The sequence below is a fragment of the Marmota flaviventris genome, chromosome 6, assembly GCF_047511675.1.
Source record: "Marmota flaviventris isolate mMarFla1 chromosome 6, mMarFla1.hap1, whole genome shotgun sequence".
NCBI lineage: Eukaryota > Metazoa > Chordata > Mammalia > Rodentia > Sciuridae > Marmota > Marmota flaviventris.
The window spans coordinates 118,651,295-118,672,208 of record NC_092503.1 but is presented as its reverse complement, the minus strand read 5'-3'; positions in this window follow the sequence as shown (position 1 = coordinate 118,672,208).

Below are 20,914 nucleotides of genomic sequence, written 5' to 3'. Positions count from 1 at the left end.
CATGGGTAGCATATAACTACTTCATTCTTTTTGATGGTTGCATAATATCCCATGGTGTAGATATACCACATTTTACTTATCTTTTCATCCATTGGTGGACATTTAAGTTGTTTCTACTTTTTGGTTATTATGAATAATGCTTCTACAGAGCATTTATATACAAGTATTTGTGTCAACACATCTTTTAATTTCTTTTGGGTTCACACCTAGGAGCAGAATTGCTGGGCCATATGGTCACTCAGTGTTTAACCTTGTGAGGGGCTGCAGATGGTTTTACAGCCTGCATGGTTCTTCATTCTCACCCAGGATGCATTGAAATTCCAGTTTCTCCTCATCTTTGCCAAGTTCCGCCCCCCCCCCCCCCAGTGCTGGGGATTGAACACAGGGCCCTAAGCATAACTAGGCAAGTGCTCTACCACTGAGCTACATCCTCTGACCTTTTTATTATTATTAATTATTATTATTTTGAGACAGGGTATCACTAGGTGCTTAGGCCAGCCTTGAACTTCCGGTCTTCTTCTTCTTCTTCTTTTTTTTTGTACCAGGGGTTGAACCCAAGGGCACTGGACCACTGAGCCGTATCCCCAGCCAATTTTATTTATTTTGAGACAGGGTCTTGCTGAGTTGCTTAGGGCCTGGCTAAGTTGCTGAGGCTGGCTTTGAACTCACGATCCACCTCAGCCTCCTGAGACACTGGAATCATAGGCGTGGGCCACCACAGTCTTCTTGTCTTGGTCTCCTGAGTCACTGAGTGGTCATAAGTGTGCACTACCGCACCAGGCTCCCCGCCCCCCCTTATCGGGGATTGAACCCAGGGTGCTCTACCACTGAGCTACATCCCCTGCCCTTTGTTCATGTTTTGTTTTGAAATAGGGTCTCTCTGAGTTGCCCAGGCTGGCCTCGGGCTTGTGATCTTCCTGCCTTGGCCTCCAGAGCAGCTGGGATTGTAGGCATGTACCTCTATGCCGGGCAGGCTATGTATCTTCTCTAGATAAATGTCTTTTCATAGTTTGTGCCCAATTTTTAATTGTATAACTATCTTATTGTTGAATTTTTAGTTATTTATTTTGGATGTCAAACCTTTGTTGGATATATGATTTGTAATTGGTGTGTCGAGGGGTACTGGGGTTGAACCCAGGGGTGCTCTACCACTCAACTACATCCACACCCCTGTTTATTTCTTATTGAGAAAGGCTCTATTAACTTTCCCAGGCTGGCCTCCAACTGGAGATCCTCCTGCCTCAGTCCTCTGAGTCCCTGGGATTATAAGCATGTGCCACCGTTCCCGGCTGTAGATGAGTTTGTCATTTTGCAGGTGCCCTTTCCCCTGTGGATCTGTGTGGGGATGTCTTTAGACACTGCAATTGGGGTATGGAGCAGTAGACATTTTGAATTCTAGAAACCAACCTGAGGACCCGCCCCGTGTCCTCAGCTCCTCTTCTTCAAGGAGAATCCTTTACTGGTCACCTCAACTGAGAGAAGAGCTAGTCTTCCTGGGATGAGCTCCTGTAGCACCCAGGAGGTAGGGGGTGGCACACGAATTGTGCATGGTCAAATTTGGGAATGGCTAGGTTCAACCCAGGCAGGGTTTTCTTTAGCCATTATCATGCTGTTGTGTGTTGTCAATGTCAAGGACATTTCTATTCTTCTTCTTTTTTTTTTTTTTGCAGTGCTGGGGGTGAACCTGGGCCCTGTGCGTGCCAGGCAAATGCTCTACCACTGAGCTACACCCCCAGCCCAAATGTTAAGGAATTTAATTGCCAAAATTTAGAAGCATTCGCGATGTCCTTCAGTAGGTGAACGGTTAGTGCATGCAGACAATCGAGTAACCTCAGCGCTCAAAAGAAATGAGCGATCAAGCCAAGGGACGACCAGCAGAACTTTAACGCATAGCACTGAGTGAAAGAGGGTGATCTGAAAAGGCTGCGTATGGCAGGATTCCAACTGCATGACCTCGGGAAGGGCGAAACTGGAGGTGGTGGAAGGATCAGTGGTTGCCAGGGATTTAATGGTGAGGGAGAGGTGACTTAGGGGGCGCACGGAGGATTTTTAGAGCAAGACAACTGTTCTGCATGACACTCCAATACTGGACGCACATCATCTTGCATTGCTCAGGATCTGTAGAATGTACAACACCGAGAGTGAACACTAATGTCAACTGTGGGGCATGGGCCACAGTAAGTGCAAAGGCCCTGAGGCAGGAAAGAGTTTGATGTGTTCGAGGACCCAGGAAGGACACAGTGGAAGGACACAGTGCCCAGAGAAGACTGGGGAGTGGGGGAGAGGCCAGAGGTGAGGATAATGAACAGGTTGGGGCCCTCCTGTAGCCACCTGTAGGACAGCCAAAAGCACTGGGATCTTGTTTTCAGTAAGGATGAGTCCCAGGGGTGTGACACATCAATAAACATTCATGTTTTTAAAAGATGACTGAAGCCACTGTCTGCCAAACAGACGGCAGGGGTGAGGGGGGAAGCAGAGAGACCTGGCAGGAGGTGGCAGAGTCCCATGAGCCAGAAGAGGTGGTGGTGGCAGGTGGGCTGTGACAGGTGGCTTCTAAGGCGAGGCCTGACAATGGCAGGAATCTGACTCCAGCTGGAGGAGGGTGGACGGGGTGTGGGGTGGACAGGGTGTGGGCCGCGAAGACACCGGAGCACACGACCCTGCGGGTCCTGGGGAGGAGGCTGGCTTGGAGCAGCTGGCGCGCTGTTTGGGACATCAGGTTTGTCTGTCCTCTTCCAAGGACGGTTGAGGAGGTGGCTGGACTGTCATGGCCAGAGTCAGTGGCAGAGCTGAGGACAGTGGCCCCAATGTCACCAAGGACTGGATGGGATGAGAACAGAAGAGGCCTCAGACTCGAGCCCCGGCCTGCAGGCTCACCTGGGGGCACAGAGGAGTGACGTGAGGTGGCCCTGTGGTCAGGGCGGAGGGGTGCCTGGCAAGGAGGAGCAGTGGAGACCAGCCAGGGGCCTGGTCACTTGCACTCACTGTGGGGTCGGTGGTGGCTGGGGGGCCAGAGCCTGCCTGGAAAGGCCCAGGAGGGAGGGAGTGGAGGCCGGAGGTGGCCGGGCCTTCCCAGGCAGCCTCCACCACCCAGGGCTGAGCCAGGGCAGGGCCCCCAGTCTGGGGAGGGCCTGTTTCTCTTACTTGAGGGAAATGACAGCGCGTCTCACTTGACAGAGAGGCTCTGTGGTGAGGGAGACCTGGTCCTGGGGGGACGGGGAGCACGGTGCAGGGGACCAGGGCTTTGGGACAGTGTGGTGCTGTCCTTAGACTCAGCACAGTCCTCAGCTGAGAGCGAGGAAGGAGGCCGTGTCCCAGCCTCTGGGTGACATGGGGGCCATCATCCCCGCCTTGTAGGTAAGAACACTGAGCGCAGGTCACTTGGAGGAAGGCGCAGGACTGGGGTGTGAAGGGCCCTGGGGCCCCAGGTGTGTGACTGTCAGGGTGTGACTGAAGCCCCCTCCAAACCCACGGTGAATTCCAGTCGCCACTGGAACAACACTGAGGGGCGGCCCCTACGCTGCATGAGGGCTGCAGGCAGATGCCTGATGGCGAGAGTGGGCTCGAGCTGTGAGCCTGCAGCCTCTTTCCCTTCTGCTTTCCACCATGGGATGAGGCAGCACCCAAGTCCCCACTCGATGCTGCTGGCACCTTGATCATGGACTTAGTGGGCTCCAGAATTGTGAGAAATAAGGACCTGTTCATTGTGAATGACCCAGTCTGTGGGATCTGTTATAGCAACACACATGAATGAAGGCAGCCTGCCCTCCAGCCCCAGGCCTCGTCTAGCCCTTCAACTGCAGGGAGAACACTAGGACCAGAGAGGGGAGGTGACTGCCCCAGGGTCACACAGCAAGGTGACATTGCTGCCCATGGTCCTCCCCCCCTTACAGTGCTGGGGATGAAGTCCAAGGCCTCCCTGTTCCCAAGCTCTCGCCTCCGATCTAATAGGTACCACACACTGGGCTGTCCTGTTCCTTCCCACCTGCAGCCACCCTGGATGCTGTCTTCTGTGGGTCCCTTTGATGTGACCCCGTCTTTCCTCCTGCCGTGGAGCCTTGGTTCAGTTGCTCCACGTGCTGGGACAGCGTCTCTTCTCCATCTCCCCAGACCCCAGCCAGGGGTTTCTCAACTTCTGATTTAACTGGGCTGCAGCCTGGGAGTTGGTGAATTTTTGGATCGAGGACTAACGTGCATGCACGTCGGTGTTCATGGAGCAGGATGCAGAACACTTCCAGAAGATTCCCTCACGCCCCTTCCTGGGGAATACCTGCCCTTGTAGCCACGGTTCCACATCCTGTCATCGTGGATCAGATCTGTCTGTTCTGGAGCGTCCTGTGGAATGTGCTCTTTTGCTCGGTGAGGTCATCCATGACCTGGGAGGTGACAATTGTTCTCCCTTGTTTCACTGTTGGGAGCTGTTGGTCTGGCCCCTGGAGAAACAGAGTGGAGTTTGGATGCAGAAGACGTGGGTGTAGGGGGTTTGGGTGCTGGAGGTGGCTCTGGGGAAGGGCAGGATTCAGGGATGTGGATTGGGCTGAAGAAGTCACAGCAGAGGCTTCCGCCCACCCCCACAAGCCCTCAGGCTGGGTTGGCTCTTGAGAGTTGTCCAGGATTGAGCAGGGGGCCCAGGCCTTTGTGACCCCCTGTTGACCTGTCACTCAAGCAGGCTGACTCCAGGGAGGATTGTGATCCTGGGAGGCGGCTCCCGTAGGTCAAGGGCAATGCCATCAGCAGGCCACACTCCCACCACCAGGTCCAAAGCGCCCTTGGAGCTGTGGGGAGTGCCCGGGTGTCCTCCAGCACCCTCTGCCGTCCCCCTCGAGCACCCAGAGGTCTGCGCCCTGGTAATAATTCACCGTCTGGGAGCGGCTCCTCTGGAATTCAGTTTGGTCTCCTCCTGGGGAGGGTGAGAACGGCAGGGCCAGCAAGATGGCGCCAGGCTCACGACCATCGGTGTCAGGGCCACCTCTGCCCGAGCCCCTCCCTGGCCCTTGGCTAGCAGCTGGAGCACTAGAGTCACCTGTCCACCCTCCACACGGGGCAAGGGTCCCAAGAGACACCTGGGAGCCCCCTGGGTGCCAGAGCTATTTCCCTGCCCCTCGGTGTGCGCTGTGTGGCCCCTTCAGATGACAGGGTGGTGACGCCTTTTGTTTGTTTTGCCATAAGGAACCGAGGGGCAGGGGGAGGGCAGCTGTAGCTGAAAGCTTCATGGGACTCTTGGTGGCTCCTGCAGAAGCCTTTCCGCTGTGGGAAGCAGGATTTCTGGGCCTGTGACGCAGACTTGTCACAGGGTGTGACAGTGAGTGGGACCTCTCCTGTTTCCACCCTGTTGTTCTTGGAAGCCAAGATTCCACCCACTGAGGGTGCAGCACCACGCAAGGACCCCACGTTTAGAATGTGACCACGTCCCCAAAGAGGGCTCTCCGGCCTCGCGGGGGACGGCCCAACCTGGCACCTCAGCTGTTTCTTTCCTCCTTCTTCTTTTATTTTTTACTTTGAGTCAGTGTCTTGCTACGTTGCTGAGGCTGGCCTTGAACTTGAGATAGCCCTGCTCAGCCTCTGGAGCCCCTGGGAGTACAGGTACGTGCCCCTGCACCACTGCGCCCAGCTCCAGTTGTTTTTATTTTTTTATTTTGAGACAAGATCTTGACAAGTTTCCCAGGCTGGCCTCCAGCTTGAGATCCTCCTGCCTCAGCCTCCCAAGTTGCTGGGATTATAGGCAGGCCCTGGCCTCTTTTTATTATCCTCATTATTTTTAATTGACAAATAAAAATTGTCTATATTTAGGGTGTCCAACCTGATGTTCCCAAATTTCTATGGTTGTGGAATGGCTGAGTCAAGCTAATGAACACATGTTTCACATTGCATACTTCTGTATGTGGGGAAAACCCTTAAAATCTACTCTCAGCAATTTTTGAGAATACAGTACGCTGATGCTCACGACAGTCCAGTCAGGTCAGCTGCATCTTCAGAAGGCGGTGCCCTGCCCTCTGGGTGGCCTTTCCGGGTGGTGCTGGTGTCCTGTGCCCACAGCCACACCCCCTTTGCTGGATGCAGTTTTAGAGGCTAGTTAGGGTCATTGTCCCACCTTGCTTCTGCCAGGGCAGCCCTGCCACCTGGCCCCTCCCGTGGGGTCCTCCCCTCCGCAGCTGTGGGGACTCCCAGCTCAGGCCTTCAGCGTCACCTGGAGCTGCGCAGGGCTGTCCTGGTGGCTTGCTGAGTGTCCTGGACCCTTCCTGCAGGGCTGGACAGACATGGGGCTCTGAGCAGGCCTGCTTCTCCCAGCCTTCTGACCCCCTCCCGGCCTGAGCTGGCAGAGGGTGTTAGCTCCCGGATCACGGGATTGTCCCGCCTGGTGTCCTCCCCGACCTCGGTCCAGCCAGGCCACTCACTCCCCGCGCTCCCGCCTCTGCTGGTAGCTCTGCCATGATCCAGTCCTGTGGCGGCCTTTCCTCCCCCAGCTCTGGCAGGGACAGGGTGTCACTCTCCCTGGAGGCTGGTGGTGGCCAGGAGCCGGTGACTCTGGATCTGAAGGAGGATCCTCGGCGTCATCTTTAAACAGGGACAGCTGGGCTCCCAGGGCCGGCTTCAAGGGCCAGTTCCGAGGTTCGTGCTTTCCTGGGAAGTCGCAGACTCAGGGTGGGCGGAGATTCACGCCTCTCTGTCGCCGCCTCTCATGATGGGACCCAGGCCTGCTCCCAGCTTTGCCCACCCACCCTCTGGCATCTGCAGGGGAGGAGAACATCTGCGGCCAAGGAGGCCCTTGATGCACACCTGGCCTTCGAGTAGTGATGGGCCACTCGCAGCCTTGCATGTGAGCCCCCAGAACAGCCGCCCCATCCTGGGGGCTCCATAATTAATGACAACGCCCCCCACCTCTCAAACTTGGGAGGTATTGCCACTGAGATCTGGGGAAAGTTCACAGTTGCATTTGGCTGCTTGGGGGCCGTTGGCTCACCTGGCGCCAGGTGTGGGACTCAGTGTCCTGTGTTCAGAGACCGATTCCGGGAACCTCTCCTGACCCCAGCTGCAGTCAATGTGCAGGGAGACAGGGTCTCGCTCTGTTGCCCAGGTTGGTGTCAGAGTCCTGGGTTCCAGAGATCCTCCTGCCTCAGCCTCCCGCGCAGCTGGGACTATAGGAACGCGCCCCTCACTTTGAACACTTGTCAGGAGCGCCTCTCTTCCCTTGCTCGCCCTGCTCTGTTCTCTCTTCTCCTCTGTCAACGCTCCTAACGTCCACTCTCTCCTCCCTTCCAAACATGCAGGATCTCAGGGAGGTATTAGGTGGAAAGTTCACTGAGTGGATTTATTTATATTAACATGTGAATGACTCCCATCTCTTAACTGTTCCAGTGACTATTTAGACGTGCAAGAGAAGGAAGTTTTTGTCATTGGGAATGTTAAATGAGAGAAGGAACTAGAAAAATTAAGGAATTATTTCCTGTGACCCCTAATATTCTCCAAACTGGGTTGGTGATTGAACTCACAAAAGGGAAATTTTAAAAAGCAAAACCAAACGAGAACACTTGAGTGTTACAGGAGACTCTCAGGGTAGACAGCACAGATGCACCTTATTTATTTATTTATTTTTTGTGCTGGGGATTAAACCCAGGGGCACTTTACCACTCAGTTACATCCCCAGTCCTTTTTTTATTTTGAGATAAGGGTGTCACTAATTTGCCCAGGCTGGCCTCAAATTTGTCATCTTCTTGCCTCAGTCTCCCGAGTAGCTGGGATCACTGGTGTTTGACACTGTGCCCAACTTGAATGGGCACTTTATTTTTTTATTTTTGTGGAGTACTGCAGTATCAAACCCAGGGGTGCTTTACCACTGAGCTGCACCCCAATCCTTTCTTAACTTTTAAAATAAGTTGATGAGGCTGGCCTTGAGCTTTTAATCCTCCTGCTTCAGACTCCCAAATTGCCAAAAGAACAGGTATGCACCACCATGCCAAACTTGAAAGTGCATTTTATTTTTATTTTTTTAATTTTTTTGTAGTTGTAGAAGGACAGAATGCCTTTATTTATTTATTTATTTTTATGTGGTGCTGAGGATCAAACCCAGGGCCTTGCATGTGCAAGGTGTGCTCTACCGCTGAGCCCAACCCCAGCCCCCTTGACTGTGCATCTTAAAAGGAGATTTTATTGCACATTTGGTTTTAGAAGCTATTTTGTAAATCACACCCGAGTTCTAGTGGTTTCCATTCCCCCTGCTTTTAAAGGAGACTTACTCAAACGACCCCTGTGGCTCACTGGGGCCCGGGAGTCTGCCGGTGGGGCCCAGGTGGGGAGCTCAGCTGCACACAGGCCACTCGTCCTTGGGGCTCAGCCTTGGTTTCTCCATCTCTGCGATGGGGCTGAACCCACTGCCCGTCGCCCAGCCCTGTGTTTGGAGCTGGCAAGTGACAGGCGGCGAGCCGTCCAGATGCAAGTGATTAGGCCTTGGGACAAAGGACAGCCTGTGACGGGGAGGACTCGGCACCTGGGCTGAAGCTTGGCCAGTGGCTCATGCGATAATTGCTGGGTAATTATGAGGAGCGCCAGGCCAACGGCTTCTCGTGCTCATTCTGCTCCCTGCAAAGGTCACATGGAAACGCCCGACGTCCTCCCTGGGAGCCAGGAGGCGCTGGCGGGTTGTGGGGGGGGGGGTCTCTGGGCTGCAGGCCCAGGCTCCAGCCGCTCAGGTGATCTCTGCCAGCCCGATGGGGAGGCAGGTGGAGAGGGCCTGGCACAGAGGCTGCTGGCCTCCCCTCCCCGTCAGCTGGCAGGTAAAGACGGTGGTGTGCATCTCTCGGGGGACTGTTGAGGTGAAAGGTGGTGACGCTGGACCACACGGCTGACATCCTGGCCTGTTCCTGGGGCCCTCCCATCCTGCCACCCTCCCTCCCAGCAGCCGGCCAGGCAGGTGCTGCAGGCATCTCTAGGTGAGAGACGAGGAGAGTGGGGGGGGGGGCATGGCAGACGGACATTGAGTTCACTCCTGCTCCCTGGGAGGCTTCTCCCAGAGCCTGGCCTCCCGGGGTTCCAGGCCTGCTCACCTGCACCCCAGGCTCCCCCTCCTGAGCTTCCCCTCGTCTGCTCCACAGCTGCATCTGGCCGGTCCTGGAGCTGCCCTGGGGGCCAGGTCTCTGCAGTTCTGCAGCGTGGACGGCTGCTCATCCCTTTGTCTCCAGTGGGCTCTGATCTGTCCCTATGCCTCCCAAGGGGCCCTGGAGCTGAACCCATGGCCGACTCCCATTCAGCCCCTCAGATGTACCTAGCCCGACCCGTCAAGGTGGGGTAGCCCGTTTATTTGAGAAATTTCAGGGCTGGACTCTCCCATAGTCACCCCTGGGCCCAGCATATTGAGTGACTCCTCAGGCTAGAGACTGGGAACAGAGAGGGTAGGACAAGACAGCCCCAAGAATAAGATCTCAGGACAGTGGACCGTGGGTGTCCAGCCAGTGTGCTCATGGAAATCACCCCGGGAACTTTGAGTTAATGCCTGGACTCACCACAGAGATCCTGGGGTACAGCCTGGACCTGAAGAGTTTTTGAAGTGTCCAAAATAAGGGCTGGTGCTCAGCGGTAGCGCTCTTGCCAAGCACGTGAGGCCCTAGAACTGCAAAAAAAATAGTCTCCCAGGCGAGAAAACTGGGTAGCCACATGCGAAGAATAAAGTTGGACCTTACCTCACCGTACACAGACATTAACTCAATAATAGACCAAAGACCTAAATATAAGGACTAAAATTATAAGATTCTTAGAAGAAAATATAGAAGAGAATCATCATGAATTTGGATTTGGCAATGGTTTCTTGGATATGACACTAAAAGCACAGGCATCAAAAGAAAAAAATAAATTGGACTTCATTAAAATTAAAGCTTTTGTGAATCACAGGACGCTGTTGAGAACAAAAAAGCAGCCCAGGGAATAGAAGGAAACATTGACAAATCGTATATCTGATAAGGGATTATTATCCAGAATAAATAAAGAACTTCTACAATCCAACAACAAAACTCCAAACAACCCAGTTTTAAAAAATAGGCAAAGTACTGGAATAGCTCTTTCTCCAAAGATAAACAGATGGCCAACAAGCACATAAATCACTGTCCTGTGTCACTAATCATTAGGGAAATGCCAATCAATACTCAATGAGACACCACTGCATACCCATTAACACAGCTATTATTATAAAAACAGAAAACAAGTGTTGGAGAGAGAAATGAGAACCCTCGTGCATTGCTTGTGAGGATGTAAAACGGAGAAGCCTCTGTAGAGAAGTTTGTTGGTCCATTAAAAAGTTAATTATAGAGCCAGGTGCAGTGGCACCCACCTGTAATCCCAGCAACTCGGGAGGCTGAGGCAGGAGGATAGCAAGTTCAAAGCCAGCCTCAGCAGTCGAGGCCCTAAACTACTCAGTGGGACCCTGTCTCTAAATAAAATATTAAAAAGGGCTGGGGATGTGGCTCCGTGACTAAGTGCCCCTGGGTTCATTCCCCAAAACAAACAAACAAACAAACAAAAAAGTTACACGTAGAATCACTGTGTGATCCAGCAATCCTGCTTTTGGCTTTTGCCCAAAAGAACTGAGAACCAGGACTCAGACTCTGGAACGTGAGTGTTCATGGCAGTATTATGCACGGTGGCCAAAAGGTCAAGACAAGCCATCAACAGATGAGTGGATAAGCTGAGCGTGGTCTAGACATAAAATGGAAAGGTACTCACCCTTAAAAAGGAAGACAATTCTGAGAGATGCCGCGATGCAGATGGATCTTGAGAACGCTGTGCTGCGGGAAAGAAGCCGGAGGCAAATGGACGGATAAGTGATTCCATTTAACGTGAGGAACCTGGAGAAGGCAAATTCACAGGGACAAAATAGAACGGTGGCTGCCGGGGCGGGGTGGGGGGAGGACGGGGAGTTGGCTTTGCATGGGTATGGAGTTTCTGTTTGGGAGGAAGGAAAGTTCTGGAGACGGGGGTGTGATGGTTGGAGAGCCCCATGGATGTACTTAATGTCACGGAATCGTGCAATTGGAAATGATTAAAATGAAAATTTTTGTGTCATGCATATTTTACCTTGATTAAAAGAAAATTGTTCTGGGTGGTTTAAGAGAGGCCAGCGTGTTCGTGTGAAAATAATTGTTGGAGCTCAGTGTCCGAGGTGCTGTGATGACATGGCCGTGGGGGGAGAATAGCCACATCTGCATGGAAAGGTCAGGGTCAGGGAGGATGCCCCCCCCCATGAGGCAGGCAGGCTGGTGGAGTGATTGGCAGGTCTGTTGGCTGCTGGGCTCCAACCCCACCTTGGCTCGTGGAGTTCTGTGCAGTACCTGGGGCAGGTGTGTGCTGGGTGCTAAACTGGGTGATCCAGGTAAGATTTTATGAACCGCATCCGCTCAGTCAGTGTCAGCTCATGATATCAGGGTGTGAACGTAGCATCATAGATGTGGTCGAACATATGAGACATGCCACGTGCTCTGCAGTGTTGGAAAGATTATTCAGGTCTCTCTTTTTTTATTTTTTATTTTTATTATTAGTTGTTCAAAACATTACAAAGCTCTTGACATATCATATTTCATACATTTGATTCAAGTGGGTTATGAACTCCCATTTTTACCCCGTATACAGATTGCAGAATCACATCGGTTACACATCCACGTTTTTACATACTGCCATAGTAGTGTCTGTTGTATTCTGCTGCCCTTCCTATCCTCTATTCAGGTCTCTCTTGAAAGAATTCTATGGAACAGTTGGAAGACGTGGCCTCTGGGTTCAGATGTGTTAACCCTACAGACTTGATGAAGATGGTAATGGTAAGGAAGCCAAAACCAGAAAAAAATCAACTTGGAACGGTTTAAACCACTTCTCAAATTTTGCGTACATGGATCACATGTCCCCTGTTAAAATACAGACTCTACTTCAGCAGGTCCGGAGTGAGGAGGGGACTGGGATTCTCCCTCTCCAACAGGCTTTGGGTAGCACTGGTGTGGATGATCTAACAACCAGAGTTCCAGGAGTGAGGGTCCTCAAACATGGTCGTCCATTGTGAGACTTGGAAACATGTTTTAAATGACTGGTGCTTGGGTCACCCCCTCAGAGTTTTTGATTTAGTTGGTGTGAGGTTTCCTAGGTAACTAGGCAGAAAGTTTAGAAAATACTTGCTTAAACAAGAAGAAAGATTCGTCATCCCTCTTACAAGGATCTCCTGAGAAAGGTGGCTTTCAGTTGTTTAACTCTGTGACTCAACCTCAAAGAACCAACTTCTTTTCCTCCTCAGTGAGGAGGTTTGGCCCTCAAGTTAGCTCCCCCTGGCGTTACAACATGGCTGCCATTGCACCGGATATCATGTGCAGACTCCACAAGGTCCAGAGACAAGAGACCGTTTCTTCCCAAATGTCTCTTTTCATCAACAAGGAAACTTTCTGGAAGTCTCTCAGCACTTTCACTTTAGTCTGATTAGTCAAAAGATCAGGAGTATCACAAATGGCTTAGCAGTTCTCAAAATGGGGTCTCTGCCCAAGAGCATCAGGATCTCCTGGGTACTTGATAGAAGTGTAAATTCTTAGCCCTATAATAGACCTACTGAATCAGAGATGTTGGAACAAGGCCAGCAATCTGTGTTTTAACAAGTCCTCCAGCTGATTTCAATGTCTGTTTACTTTTTTGGCATGTCTGCCGACTGGGGGTGGGTGTTGCTTCTATCAGTGAATTGAGGCCAGTGCTGCTAAACACCCGTGACGTGCAGGACAGCCCACAGCGAAGCAGCAGCCAGCCCAAGTGTCATGGTGTCCAAGTCAAGAAACCCCGGTTTACACCGAGGAGCATTTCCCACGAGCCTTTGTGTGTGTGTGTTCTGGGGATAAAACCCAGGGCCTGGCACACACTAAGTCCATGCTCTGCCACTGAGTTGCATCCCCACCCTGAGTTACTTTTTTTTTTAGGTACCAGAGATTGAACCCAGGGGTGCTTAACCGCTGAGCCACGTCTCTAGCCTTTTTAAAATATTTTATTTAGAGGCAGGGTCTCTCTGACTGGTTTAGGGCCTCCCTAAGTTGCTGAGGCTGGTTTTGAACTGGCTGGGATTATAGGTGTCCGTGACCATGCCTGGCCTGAGTTACCTTTTTTTTTTTTTTTTCGGTACTGGGGAGCCAACCCAGGGCCTCATGCATGCTAGGTAGGTGCTAAACCAGTGAGCTACACCCAGCCCAGCCTTATTTATTTATTTATCTATCTATTTATTTATTTATTTGTCTGTTTTTCTTTATTTTTATTTTTTTTATTTATATATCACAGTGGAATGCATTACAATTCTTTTTTAAAAGATATTCGTTTTTTAGTTGTAGTTGGACACAATACCTTTGTTTTATTTATTTGTTTTTATGTGGTGCTGAGGATCGAACCCAGGGCCTCGCACATGCTAGGTAAGCACTCTACTGCTGAGCCCCAACCCCAGCCCCATTACAATTCTTATTACATGTATAGAGCCCCATTTTTCATCTCTCTGGTTGTATACATAGTATATTCACACCAATTCGCGTCTTCATACCTGCACTTTGGATAATAGTGATCATCACTTTCCACCATCATTAATTACCCCCTGCCCCCTCCCTTCCCCTCCCACCCCTCTGCCCTATCTAGAGTTTGTCTATTTCTCCCATGCTCCCGCTCCCTATCCCACTATGAATCAGCCTCCTTATATCAAAGAAAACATTCGGCACTTGTTTTTTTGGGATTGGCTAACTTCACTTAGCATAATCTTCTTCAACTCCATCCATTTACCTGCAAATGCCATGATTTTATTCTCTTTTATTGCTGAATAATATTCCATTGTGTCTATATGCCACATCTTTTAATCCATTCATCTGCTGAAGGGCATCTAGGCTGGCTCCACAGTTTAGCTATCATGAATTGTGCTGCTGTAAACATTGATGTGGCTGTGTCCCTGTCATATGCTGTTTTTAAGTCCTTTGGGTATAGACCGAAGAGAGGGATAGCTGGGTCAAATGGTGGTTCCATTCCCAATTTTCCAAGAAATCTCAATACTGCTTTCCACAATGGCTGCACCAATTTGCAATCTGAGCCCAGTTTTAAATTTTTATTTGGAGACAGGGTCTTGCCCAGTCTGGCCTTGAGCTTGTGATGGCCTTTCCTCTGCCTCCTGAGTAGCTGGCATTCCAGGGGAGCCCCCCCACGTCCCGTCTGTATCAACCAGGACCCTGTTTAACCAGGGCAAAGGGGAATGGCTGTGAGGCCCCAACAGAGCCTGCCACCCAAACTTCCACGGTTGACCAGGCGTCCCCACCATCTGCTGCACACTGAGCTCTTTCTTGCTCGGTGAGCTCTTTCTCGGAAATAGACACAGAAATAGCACAAAATCTAAGCACGGGACTTGCAGGTCCGAGGCCTCTGAGTGTGAGGACGAGGCCGAGCCCAGCCCTCACCCCTCGGCCTTGAGTCCTGAGGGGAGCCGGGCCCCGGCAGGAGTCAAGTTTGGCTGACTCTTAAGTATTATTGTTAACGCTGTTTTATCAAGAGCTTAATCATCTCTCTAAATATAGTTCATGATCTGAAAGGTTGGCTGCTTCCCTAAGTGTGATTTTGCACCCTTTGGGCTTTTTTTTTTTTTTCCTCCAAGAAAGGCAGCCACAGAACTAGAATGGGATGTGCAGGACCTGCCTTTGGGGTATGCCTGCATTGGTATTTTTCAACTATACCTTCTAGAACTGTCCATTGGCACTTCCTGTGACGGTGGCAATGTTCTACATCAGTGCTGTTCTGTTAGTGGCCACCAGCTATTGGGCACAGGGAATTTGGCTAATGAAACTGAGGAATTGATTTTTTAAAAACTGAATTTCCAATTTTATTCAATTTTTTTTATTCACGCGGGGCTTCTATAATGGGCCACGCAGCTTTCCCGGTGGCCCCTGGCAGTCTCCTGGCCCAGGGGGGCCTCAAGAGGGGCTCAGCACACAGGATACATAGAGCTGGATGAACTGTGATTTAGAGGATGATGTGTCCTGTCAGTCTCAGTAGGAGGTCCCCTAAGCTCCAGAGAGGGCTCAGTATTTTGAATTTTGCAAAAATTTGTATCCAAATTCAACATTTTCCAAGATGGGGCAGTCAAATCTATGTAGAAACTCAGATTTTTTGCTTTGATGGAAACTTTCTCAATTCAGTGTAGAAACGTTGGCTATCCTAGGTTTCCTGGAAACTCTATCTTGTAATTAATTGAGTAAAGAGTCATTTGCTGGGCGTGGTGGCGCACACCTGTAATTTCAGCAACTTGTAGGCCGAAGCTGGAGGATTGCAAGTTTGAGGCCAGCTTGGCAACTTAGTGAGACTCTGTCTAAAGTAAAAAATTAAAAGGTCGGAGGATGTAGCTCAGTGGTAGAGCGCTCTTGGATTCAATCTCCAATATGGCAACAACAACAACAAAAAAAGTTGTTTGTTTTCCAGTTTATTTAAAAAACTACTTAGCATGCAGGTTATTTGGTAGGCAGAAATCTTCCAAGACCTGGGGTTCCTGTGTGAAGAAATACATAGAGTCCCTTGGTGGTGAAGAGGATAGAACTTGCTAATCTGCCCAACTTGCTTAGTTTCAAACTGACACCCAGAGGAAAGCAACTTAGGTGGGCAGAGACAGGGCTGAAAGTCAGAGCCCAGGCCCGGGGAAGAAGTCAGTGTGTGGGCAGGAGGCTCGGGGTAGAGCCCAGGCCCAGCAGGCCTCAGTCCTGGGTTCAAATTGCTCTCCAGCAAAAAATAAATAAATAAGTAAAATAAAAATTTTTTAAAATATCCAGTATCTGAGTATGAGTGAGTGAGTGTGTGAATGTGTGTGTGTGTGTGTGTCTGTCTGTCTGTCTGTCTGTCTGATCCAGGTGCGCCGGCTTCCCAGGATGGTGATGGTGATGGTGTCTGTGGTCTTCCGTGATCCAGAACAGGGGAACAGTCTCTCTGATGGCCATCCTATAGGGTAGCTGGCACCGGCATCACGATGGGGAAAGGTTATAAAAAATGCAAATTCTTGGGACCCCCCAGACCCGGGGTGGATGAGTACCTAGTGCTTCCTACCCTCCCTGGGCCCACAGCCTCTCCAGACTTCACGCCCTGGTGTAGCTCCTCCCATCTGGGTGTGGCCATGCGAGTTCTTCCAGCCAATGGGGCATCAGAAAACCTGACCCGCAGAGGATTCCTGGAGAAGGGCTTGCACGTGTCATTTGGCTGCTGGTTCTCGGAGCCCTGAGCTACCGTCTGAGCGGGTCCAGCTACCCTGCTGGAGAGGCTGTGATGGAGAAAGGGAGACCAGGAGAGGAAGGGAGAGCGACAAGGACAGGCACCCAGCCGGGTACCCTTGCTGTCGCAGCTGGGGGTCAGTCAGGTGTGTGAATAAAGAAGCCGCCTTGGACTTTTCAGTTGAGGCCAGGCAAGAGCAGAACCATCCAGTGGAGCTCAGGCAACATAGAATAAGATAATAAATCATTGCTGCTTTAAGTCACTAAACTCTGGGAGCTTTATTAATCAGCAACAGACGACTGATAACCCTGCTGAATCTGAATCTACACGGCTGCAGCCGGAATTTATACTTTGAGCAAACCTCTGGGAGGTCCTGGTGTTCCTAAAGCCCGTGGAGTCCTGGAAGAGGCGCTGCATTTGGAATCCAAAGGCCTGATTCGAGTAGCCATGAGCTTAGGTCTTTGGACGTTTCTCAGCTTCTTAGGGCTCCATGTCCTTGTATGTAATAAAGAGCTAAGGACAGAGTCTAGGGATTAAGGGGGAGAAAGTGCTCGTGAATTGGAACTGGTAGACAGAAATGAGGAGCTACAAGTTGCAAAAGTTGTGAGAGTTAAAGTGGCATTACTGTGGCTTGAGACTCTGAGGCAGGAGGATCAAGAGTTCAAAGCCAGCCTCAGCAAATTAGCAAGCCCCTGAGTAACTTAGTGAGACCCTGATGAAACAAAATATAAAAGGGGCTGGGGATGAGGCTTGGTGGTTAAGTGCCCTTGGGTTCAATCCCAGTACCACCCAAAACAAAACAAAACAAAACAATAATAGATAAAGGTGGGAGGTTCCAAAGGGAGGGATCACATGCCTGTGTGCCTGGCAACGAGGGCTAGCCACAGACTCTGCCAGAACGACAACTTCACACACAAAATACTCTGCAAAGACGTCCACCCAACAGCTGACCGTTCAGCCTCAGACTGCCACCACCCGTGTTATAATCCTCTGGCCAAGGAATACTGTTTCAAAATATCTGATGTAATCTCTCTCTTCTTGCCTTTAAAAACATCCCCCTTGAGCTTGGAATGTCGCTCAGTGGCAGAACACTTGCTTAGTGTGCCCAAGGCCCTGGGCTCGGTCCCCAGCATCATACACACATCTCAAAAAATGTCCCCTTGCCTCAACCTCCCTGAGTAAGCACAGAGCTTACCATGGCACATATTCCCATGGCAGTGCCGCCACGCTGCTCCGGAAGAGACGCGATCTTTGAGAATCTGTTTGCTCTTTAGCTGGACAGGTCACTGCTAGCCCTGCCGGCTGTGCTGGAGCAGGCCCGGGACACTGCAGCCTGCCTGGTGCTGACATGTGACCCTATGGGACTATGATTCTGGCATCTTGGCCCAATTTGGTTCCCTGAGGTACCAGAGGTGAGGAAGTGGACTAGGGCTGTCCTGTGGCTGGTGGTGTGGGGACAGTCCCTCCAACCCACAGCAAGTCCTGCCGCTCCATCTCTAGCAGGTGCCTGGCTCCCAGCCTTTGCCGTCTCCCCACTCTGGTTCACCGGGACTGATACAAGAGCCTCTTTGGTTTTTGGTTTTGTTGTTTATTTTTGTTTGTTGTGGTGCTGGGGTTGGAACCAGGCCTCACACATTCTAGGCAAGGGCTCTGACACTGAGATACACCTGTAGCCGTTTGTTTTGTTTTTAATTGAAATATAACATAAGTTTACATATATTTTTAAATGAAGTAGGATAGAAGACATTTCCAGTGGCCAGAGGGATGCTCCCTCCTATTGGGTCCCCTGGAAGCAACTGCTGTTCTGACCTTAATCGCTAAAAAGTAGATTGGCCTATTCTTGATGTATCTGTAGTTTGTGTGTGTGTGTGTGTGTGTGTGTGTATAAACTTCTTGGTAGTTACTCTAGGTGTTACCATATATATTTACCTATATCTGTATGTCTTTATACCCATCCATCCATGAGTTTGACCATCAGGCCATCTGTCTGTCTATCTATCCACCCACCCATCCATCCATCTGCCCATCTGTCTATTGGTGTTAACATTTTACCAGTTCAAGTGAAGTGTAGAGACTCACCCACACTCTAAGCCCCTGTATCCTCCCCATTTAAATCTAATTGTCTTGACTATTCCCTCTGCATCTGACCACATCCTCTTTTTTGCTTCAATCCTCAAACATAACATAGATCTCTATTTACCCACATTTTAACTCTTTCTGTTGTTCTCCACTCCCCCCATGCTCTGAGATTCCTTCTTTCATCGTTTCCTTTCTGTTCCAAGAACTCCCTTCAGCCATCCTAAAATCTGCTGAAGACCATTATCTTGCAACCTTCCTCTGGGAGCACCTGGGTGCCCGTGCATGGCTGAGATATTTCCTCTGGATACAGGATCCTGGGTCTGCCACTGCTTCCTGGCTGCCATTGTTTCTGGTGAAAAATCCGCTGTCGTTCATTTTACCCTTTTAGATAAGGTGTCATTTCTCTATTTCTCTCTGCTTACAGATTGTTTCCTTGTCACTTCTTACATCCATTGTTTATCTTTTGCCAAATTTAGAATATACTTTTTTAGCTACTATTTCTTTGATACTTTTCTAGTCCCCACTCTTTCTCTTCTGCTTCTTGGACTCTGAAAACACGGATGTCAGGTCTTTTGTTACAGTCCCACGGGTTCCTGAGGCTTTGTTCTCCCCCACACTTGGTCCATTTTCTGCCTATTGTTCTGACTTGGGTAATTTCTACTGTTCGACTTCAAGTGCACCGACTTTCCCTTTCCTATCTCCATTCTGCTATTAAGCCCTTCCATTGAACTTAAAAATAAAATACCAGTGACTTCCCTTTACACTTAGAATCAAATTTAGAGTCCTCGCCATGGGCTCCGAGGCTCTACAGGATCTAGCCCCTGCCTTCTTTCTTTTTTGGGGGTGTATTTTGGGATTGAATCCAGGGTTGCTCTACCACTGAGCCACACCCCAGCCCTTTTTAGTTACTTTTTGAGACAGGATCTCGATAAGTTGCCTAGGCTGGCCTTGAACTTGCCATCTTCTTGCCTCAGCCTCCGTGGTCACTGGGAATACAGGCATGTAATCCTCTGGCTCCCTCCTTCCTCTTGACTACCTTGCCTCGTTTAAGACCTCTTTCTCTAGCTTACTCCACCTGCCATCCATTCATCTACTCATCCGTCCACCAACCTGGTACTTCTCATACACCTGACTCTGGGGATCTTGTGAACATGCAGATTCTGATGCAGGATGTCTGGGTGGGACCAGAGAGTCTGCATTTCTTACCAGATAACAGGTGATGCCAAACTGCTGTTCCTTAGATCCGGGTTCTTGCTGGCTTGTTTGTCTATTTTGCAGTACTGGCCCTGGATGGAAACAGGGGCCTCGTGCACACTTAAACATGAACTCTAACACGAAGCCACGTGCCCAGTCTTGGACCCAAGCTTTGAGTGTCAAGGCCTTAACTGTCCTGAGCCTCAGTCTCCACAACCATATAACGATTCACTGTGAATCAGTGGAGTAAAAAGCTCCATGCATGCTGCTGGGACTCAGCAGATGCTCTGTGAGGATCCCTGGCCGCTTCTGGGTCCTGTAGGGCCACTTGACATTTTCTCTTTCTGAGTTGCCCGCCCCCAGCACCCACCCATCTGCTCAGCCCCCTTTGAGACCCTCAGTGGAGCCCTGTCCATTTTATTTGCCCAGAGCTGGCCAGTCCTGCCCGTCATGCATGGGTAGGGGTTGGGGAGGACTCTGGCATTTTGACAGTCATGGGAACATTATGCAAATAGGATGCAAAGCAGCATCTAATGAGCCCTGATTGCATTTGCCCTGGTGGTGGGGAACACGTGGATAGCTGTGCTGAGATCGGGGAGGGCAGTGAATTTGGGGGTTAGGCAAAGAGGAGCTGGCAGGCATGAGGGCAGCTGCTCGGTGGCCTGGGCCTGACACCTTTCTCCTGTGTGGGCCAATCCCACTGTGAGGCTGGGCATGACTAAGCTGCACAAAGAGGGGCTGAGGTGAGGCATGGGGCAGGAGCTGTCCCTTGGCCTGCAGGTGGGGGAGCAGAGGGCTGCAGGTGGGTGACTCAGGGCCTTCCCAGCAGCAGATGGAGCCAGCTTAGGCTGCCAGTGGGGGTGGATGCTCTCTGGGCTGAGGAAGGAGAGGGTGACAGAAGGGGTCAGCTTCTCCCATGGGGTCTTTCTAGAATCCCAGAGTGGAAGGACAGGACTCTGGCTCTGCCAGATGGCAGATGGGGCTGGGCCAGGCTCACTGGGGTGGGCTATCTTTGGTGTCCCCAGAGGAGCCCATTCTTTAGGAGAAAGATGATCCCGGGCTGGGGTCGGCAGGTGGGCCACAGGCTCTGTTACAGCACCTGGGAACTCAGTTCCTCCCCACCCAGGCTGAGGCCTCCTCCCTGTCCAGGAAGCCTCTGCTCTGGGGGGCCTGGCCTCCCCACCATCCTGTCCTGGGTTCTTCCTGAACTTTGCTGATCACCCACAGACCTGGGGACAACTGGGGTTAGTCTTTTCTCAAGGCTAGAAGTCATCTCTGATGTCATTTGGGGGGTCTTCATTCCCACAACTTGACTGGTACTCCTGAGGGAGTAGCAGGGCCGTCTAAATTCCAGAATTCCCTCTGAAGAGGGAGAGGCGCTGTTTCACTCTACGCATGTAACTCCAAGTGCCAGGACTGGGCA